Genomic DNA, 8,080 nt, shown 5'->3' on the forward strand with positions numbered 1-8,080 from the left:
TGTTGGCACTGCATTTGGATAAATCCTTTCTATATCCTCCTTGTAAAAGGAAATGGCATGTTCGGCTTCTCTACTAAAAATATGGAAAGCCAAGTCTACTCGCATCTTGTCAAAGCCATTTGGATAAATGTGACTGCGAGTAAGCTTTGGTGCAACCTTCAGTGTCATACTGTTATTGTCTAGCTTCCACATGGTGGAAACATGCTCCCAGTGGGCCTGTAATATAAGTAATGAAGTATAAAATCGCATTTTACTTGCGATAAAAAAGCAAATCAAACAAGGCATATATATAAAAAATAGACCAGCATGTAGCAAGCTTACTCGGCCAAGATGTGTGTTGAGTCCTTGCTTAAGCAATGTGTTTCGCACACATTTTGCAAGGTGCGGGAAATCTGAAATAAAGTGTAGGAACCTGTCTTCATCACAGGGGTGCGTTACTTTGCACTTTACATTTTTCCCATTGCCGTACACACCAAGGTTGTGCCACATAGAGCGATTCCATGTTGCGCCGTCTGTGCAGACATAGTGAACTAGAAGACCAGCTTGTTCACAAAGCACCGTTGCCTCTAACACAATTTTTGAAAGCATCTGAGACTTGACGTTTCCACTTGAAGCAAATACACCTATAGAGAAATGAAGCACATCATATAAGCACAAAATTATAGTTTGACATCAATAAACATTTTGTACAAACATTCTTACCTATTATTTGGGTCCAGCTGCCTACTAAAGGCTGAAACATAATGACAAGCCCATGGTCAGCTTTCGTATATTTGTCCCTGTGGTCACTGAATTGACCTAGGTCAACAAAGCCTTCTATATGAGTTGAGGTTGTCATGTCCAAGTGAGCAGAAAGTTTCATCTCATCTGAGCAAGCCCCCATGGCACCTAATTCCATCAAGCTCTTCTGTTTTTTTTTTTACACACCCAAGAAGCTTGGTGCTAAAGCCATACGATGCTTTGAAGCCCTGTAAATAGAAAAAGCAGTTACTTTTGTTCATGTAAAAAAAGGCACATTTAAATACCTTCATGTATCTTTGCAGACAGACTCGGCTAGGCAGCACCAAGATTTTATGAGACCTCAGGTGCTCATACAGTCGTGGACTTTTCATCCTTAGGAGGATACATTCCAGCAGCCATTCCTTGTTGTAACGGTACCCATGGTTGGACTTCCTTCTTGATACTTCAAAACATGCACGCACAGCGGGTTGCTGTTTTTTGGGAAGCTCTTTAAGCTGGAAAACATATACAGAGTTACAAAAGTAAATGCTTTTCAAATAAAGAAAAAGAGTATTCAGGGTAACCTTTTCCTCAAAAAAGGTTGCTTTGATTGCCATGTTTTTTTCTTGCATCTTTTTGAGGGCATCTTGCAGAGAGTTCAACTTATTATTCCTCCGTTGCAGGGTACGCATGGCATACTTTAGCCGTTTTGCAGCAACATTTGAAAGCTGGAGTCGAGCCTTCTTTTTGCAGCGTAGCAAGCGAGCTTTCATGCTGCTTCTGCTCTTTTTGCATGACAAGCAGCGGTTAGGTAACTGTGCAGATGTACCTGAAATGAAAAAAAAAGACATCTAAAATGTATCAGTCTGGTCGTCAATGTTAAGACATTACTGTACACAAATTTCTATAAGCTGTATGCAGTCCTTCAAGTCCAGAACAACATACGTTGTGGTACTGATCCGTTACATGCTGATGAGAACAGGCAATGTCCGAATAATCTTCCAATGTTCATATTTAGCTTCTCAAACTCCTTGGTATGGCCAATTCCACTGCACACGGTGAGGCTGTTTGCGTACGACAATTCACCTTCTGCTTGTTCTTTACACCGCACATCGCATTCCTTATGAAATTGCCCAGCCAAGAAGATGCTGCACTTGACATGTCCTTCTCCAACGCAGAACACTACCATTTTGGTAAACACAACAGGCGGTGTTTCGCCCTTTGCAAATTCTGCAGTCTGGTAGCAGGCAATGTTGTTCTGCTTAAGCTTCTGCAGTGACCACAGTTCCGAAGGTCGTTTCAGATTGAAAATGAATAGTTCCTCGGCGAACGGCTCGGACATTCCACCCCGCTGTGTATCTGCACCCTCCACGTCTGCCGGGGGGCATTCCTCCGTCGTGTCAAGGCAAGCGCCGCTTCTTTTTGAAGGTATAGGAGCTTGTGAGGCATTTCTTCTTTTTCTTTCTTTCGGCAGCATTCTGCTAATATATTTCCGTAGGTTAGGAAATACAGTAGGTACTGCGTCTTCTGAGAGGGCAGGAATGGAGCGCGGTATCAAGACCTCAGCTCCATTAATAATGTGCTTGAAGTCACGAACGATAAACCTAGAGGCAACAGAAAGAACAGACCATGGTGATCAGTTTGAGCTAGCGTGAAAAAGCAGGATGGGCATGCTGCGAGAATGTCGTGCAATGCGTTATGTACCGTCACACAGCACGCCGATAACACGTGTCACACTTCTGTTTATTCTAGACGCTTTCCACATTCCAATAAGTCTCACCCACAAGCCCAGCTAAAAATGTTGGCTACGTACCGTGAGTCGAAGTGTCTTTCGCAAACTGCAGAATTCTCCTCCAACGCCTTGTCGGCCCGTGGGATCGCTCGAGACCACTTGGCCAACATTTCTTGGCAGGCAGGGGCACGGAACAAAGAGACTTTCTCTGACGTTTTCCTGTATCCCGTGTCACACCCAGGCACAAAGCACCAACGCTCGGTCTTCTTGCTGGTGGAGGCATCTCGCATGAGAAAACGCTGCACTGACAACTGCTACGATGTGCGCAAGACCGACGCAGCTGAGAGGTTGAGCCAGGCAGCCAGGCTGACCAGGCGAAGCGACCGCGGCGCTTTCCCTCGGGCGCGCGTGACCCCTCTGCGCACCGATGCCGCCAGGGGAAATGTGGCGCTGCTACTAGCGGCGCGGTAGGGTGGCTAGGCGCGGTAAGCCGCCGCGGTCTTCACACCTCCCCAGTCTAGCCACCCTAGCCCGAGAGATAACTGCTTTGGATGGCTGCGGCTCGTAAGGCTCTCCTGGCTATCTCGCGATTTCTCGTCACTCGCGAGGGTGACCCCTGACGGCTTGGGGGCCCACGCTAGTTTTCGATTTTTGGGTCTTGGGTTAACGTGAATACAAGAGCCCATGACTGGCTTGGGTTCTGCGCATGCGCACTTGCGGCCGGCAATTCTCTTAGGGCCGCAAGGCGCTTGGGCCCTCAATTCTAAAATTCTCTATTGTCGTGTGGTGTTTTGCCGATGTCACTTGCCTCGCCGCTGGGTTTTGTGTACAGACAGATTGGAAGCACATCTTCGCTGGCGTACACACGTCGTGTATGTCACCGTGGCTAGAATAAGGTCCAATAAGGTTTTAAAATTTGAAGTTCGAGGAATGTCATACCAACTAGCATCCGCTCTCTTCTGGTTTCCACTAAGCTCATTTTTTACACTACTACGATATGCGGTCATTGGTCCTGCTGGCATCGTCGTCAGAAAAGGCGCCTGCGGTGTCCTTTGCGTCTGCTGTCTTGGGGAATCGTCACACCTCTCCCTTTCTTATGAAGCCTGCTGCACGGCACTGGGGACGAGCGGTGCCTTGTTTATGCCTCTATAGTCCGTAGCAGATAACAGGCTTCTGGACCCGGGAAGACCGACGAAGCTGGGGGTGCAAAAGGGGCACATTTGACTGTTGTTGCCACGCCGAGGCTGTTGTAGACGGCTCGGTGCTTAATGAGCAGCGAGGTGGGAACAGCTGTTTCGTGTCCGTTGCCGCTGCTAGTGCAGGAAGAGGCTCCTCGTCGTCTGAGAGAACGCCGGGTGTCCTTCGCGGTCGCACGTGGTCCGCGTGCCTGTTCCACCGCGTTCGGTCTTTACAGCATATAAGTGCTTATTTTAGTGGAGCTGGATGTGCATATTTAGCCAGGCTGCATCCCTTCATTTTACGAACTGCTGTCAACTTACTTGACTTCGCTGAGCGCTGTTACTCTCCGTTTGCAGGTATGTGCAATCTTTCTGATATTTGATTTCATCTCTACTAAGGCTTGACATAGCTTTAAAACATTCTTTTATGCATCGAACAGCATTTTAAATAAAATTGAATTCATTTCACACAAATTTTAATATTCATAAATGCGTCGTAATCAGCAATCAGACCTGCAAAGTATTTTCGTATTCTTTTGTATTTTAGCTACATTATTCGTAGTCGATTTCGTAGAAGCGTTTACTATTCGTATTCGATTCGGTTTGTGAAAAATGCTCTTTGCACACCTCCACAAACTGCTCTCAAGCGGTAACAAGTGACGCACTGCTGCTCACCTTCAACATGTTTGCCTCGGATTAGGCACGCAAGAGTCAACTGAGCAACACTGTGCAACTGGCTTGAAGAAGTGTGTCGTTGACGCGTATGTCCACTTGGCTGCCTATGTACTTTTGATTTTATTCACAAACTCATGTAAAAAGAGCTGCATATTGAATGTGTCTTCCCGTGCCAAAGCCCAACAAGTACGGGATGTTGAACTCGCTAAGTTGAGTCGCAGCTCATTCAATAAAAACCGCAAGGGTCACACTGAGATCTTTGAGGACTTCCGGACTGGGCTCCCATCTATGTTTTGGCATAGATGTGATTAAATGTATTTGGCTATGGATAGGGTTAATTGGAGAGACATGGGAGAGGCCTTTGCCCTGCAGTGGGTGTAGTAGGGCTGATGATGATGATATTTGACTATATATTCTACAATGACCACATCCCTTTTCACTCAACGCTAGTCTTAGTTGAATATGCTCTTGTGGATATGTCGCGTGTTTCTGGGTTTTTAAAGAACATAAATGTCGTAAACAAACTATAGATTTTACCAATTGTAGTCCATTTAACCCCTTACTGCATGAGTTTTGTTTTCACGCGAAAAAAAAAATTAGGGGCCTTGATTTGTAACCGAAACACCAAAAGTGGAGTTTCAAAACAAAAAGCCGCACGTTTTTTTACTTGCGGCAGTATTTTCTTCGCGTATTATGTACCGGTTGTTATAAAGACTAAGTAATTTTCAAAAATGGGATTTCTTAGGCAAAATTATTGCTTTTGCGGCATGGAATTGCCAGGATTGGCGGACGCCAGAAAACCGGTGAGTCATCTTAACTTGTAAGATGGGTAACTAATTTCCAGTAATTAACTTTTTAACTGTTAGAGTTGGGCGTCCAGTTGCAATTAGAGATTTGTAGCCGACCGTTTGTAACCTCCATATCGGTTTTGGAATTTCGAAAGCGCCATTACTGTTGCCGCTGTGGCTTGCCAAAATTTGGCTGCATCGTGCGAAAATACATGCGCTTTGGAAAGCATGCAGGCAAAGCTGCCCTTCCAGTGCACGTAACTAGTCGAAAAAACCAAATTTTGTTGAGCCACATTCGCGAGGGTAATCGAGTTTTCGAAATTTTAAAAACTGATATGGTGATTATTAACGGCCGGCTGCAAATCTCTAATTGCAACTAGAGGCCTAACTCTAATAGTTAAGTTATTAGAAATTAGTTAGCCGTCTTACTAGTTAAGATGACTCACCGGTTTTATGGCATCCGCCAACCCTGGCAATGCCATGCCGCAGAAGCCATATTTTTTCTACAAAAATACACCAGGCAGTTATGGGTAATTTTTGTGGACAAAAAAGCACAGGATGTGAAGATAAACAAGGCGCAGACTGGAAAAATGGACAGGAAGGAACTGAAGTAACACAGTTTAATGCACAAATATGGGGTGGCGTAAAAAAAAAGACATCCGTGAGGCTCTTGCAGTATGGCGGCGTCACTCATTTGCATGATTAGGATTTGTAGCCCTCCTATTGAAACAATCCAATATAGTTTCACTCTATTTTGAAACAAATGGCAGCACTACACTTTTTCAACATACATTTGTGAGGTGGTTGCAAGAGGGCAGCCTGCAGTGCACACGCTTGTCAAGCCAATAGGGCAAGTGGTCCATTTTCTCCAGACTGACATCAGTAGTTGGCAGCGGCGCCAGCGGTACCCACGTGCGCTGACATCGCACAGTACACGGGCCTCTAGAATTTCGCCTCCATTGAAATTCGACCTCCGCGGCCGGCATCAAGCCCGCTTCTTTCGGGTCAGCAGCCGAGCGCCATAACCACTGAGCCACCGTGGCGGCCAGTCCAATTCCAAGCTGAGAGACCAACTGGACACCCTTTTGGATTTGAGTCCAATTGGAAGCTGAGAGACCAATTTGACTATCCAACTGGAATCTGGAAAACCAATTGGATTTCCCAACTGGTTTCCCCAAGGTCAGTTGGCTTCCATTTGGGTGCAGTTGATTCCAATTGGAAATCTCAATTGTACTTAATTTTTTTTTTACTGGAAGAGAGCACAAAACACAAATGTTGTGAATGGTATAAAGGGCAGAACGTGCTGTCGAGGCTGCTTGGTTGCGATTTAACGTGGGGAACAAGCCCGTACTGTATGCATACTCTTCTTGAAAGCGTGGACAAGCGGTTTTGTTCCTTGTGGCTACATTCGCGAGCTGCTGATTCTTACACTCGATCTCGACAAACCGTAGCCTCTTTAAACAGGAGGCTATTGGCATTAAGGCAACCAATTGGTTCACACCTACATTTACGTGTGCATGTGCCCCGCAGATAGAAGCCAGTAACGACTATGACGAGTAGGGGGCGAGGCAGGCACTTTCCCGTTGAGCGGCAGCCAACAGGCACAGGACGCACGCGCACCAACGTTAATCGGGGATTGCCAGCGTGCTGGGGAACTCAAAGAAATGACGCAGTGGGCGCGCTCACCGGACTAAAAGTTAATAATACGACGAATAATAAATTACAATAATAATAATAATTCTATTTCCATCACCATAGGTTGATGGAGGGGGTGGGAATAAAGGCTATTAGCGCTTGAAAAAGTTTCCACCCTCTTTACTGCAAGTGAGCAGGGGCATGCGACGGCACTTCTCTTAGGATAGCAAACGACGAAGTGAAGAGAAAAAGAGTAAAGGTAAAGTTCACTTAAGCTTGAGCTCGAAACAGCAGTTCGCTTAGGAAAAGAAAACGCACATGAAAACAACAACAATCATTGAAACTAAAATAACGCTTATTGTGCAAGGGAACGTTTATACAATGATAATGCACGGTAATACCCAGTGTAGATTATAACGGCATGGATATGTACATTGAAATAACTGTATGTGGACTAAGTCCGATATATTGCTTACGCATTTTCGCTTTTCTGTAACATACGTGCGCAGGAGTCTAAGCATGAAGACTGAAAATGTTTATAAGCTCATTCTTGGAAAATAAGTCTTTAGTGGAGTGTCTTTTTGGCAGGTTATATACAATTCTGGGAGCCTGCTTCTCAAGACCGGCTAGTTTTTTCAGACTGGTGTGTGTAGCAGTGCCCCACACTAATTGGCAGTAGTTTAAATTCTGAGCGAAACGATGCATGATAAAGCAACAGTTTAACTTTTTCGGGAGACAACTTCTGAAAAGCGCCATAAATCCGATGTGTCTGGACACTTAAAGCTACGTATGTTATGTGGTCATCCCACAACATATTTTCAGTGAATACTACGCCAAGTGACCTAAATGACCTTACTATTTCAATCTGTTCATTGTTATTGAGTAATGGTTCGAGATCAGTGCACCTTTTGTTTTTTGGATGAAAAAGTATTGCCTTAGATTTTGCAGTATTTACAGAAAGATTTTTACCAGACCATTTTGTATTTTCTCTAAGAGAATGTTCGTATTGCTTATTAAATTGTTATTAGTATCGCCAGATAAAAGCAAACAGGTATCGTCAGCGTAAATTATGAACCGAACACTGGTATCCACGCTTATTATATCATTCATGTATAGATTAAATAGCAGTGGTCCCAGGATACTCCCGTGGGGAACCTTGCAGGAGGCAGGCCATTATTCATTTATTTGCATATACTCTTTTCTAAATGCTAAGTACGATTTAATTGAAAGTAATGCTTTTCATGTTATTCCTTAACATTGAAAGCTTTGAGACAAGATGCTATGATTTATGCAGTCAAATGCTTTGCTGTAATAATCTAAGAAAAAAAAGGGCAAGTTCTGTTTAACAATTT

At 44.6% G+C, this 8,080-nt stretch overlaps 1 pseudogene; it reads right to left on the bottom strand.

The window, feature by feature from the left end:
* Positions 1-2,062, bottom strand: LOC144120095 (uncharacterized; annotated as a pseudogene).
* Positions 2,063-8,080: the final 6,018 nt, after the last annotated feature.

Source organism: Amblyomma americanum, chromosome 2 (genome assembly GCF_052857255.1).
Source record: "Amblyomma americanum isolate KBUSLIRL-KWMA chromosome 2, ASM5285725v1, whole genome shotgun sequence".
NCBI lineage: Eukaryota > Metazoa > Arthropoda > Arachnida > Ixodida > Ixodidae > Amblyomma > Amblyomma americanum.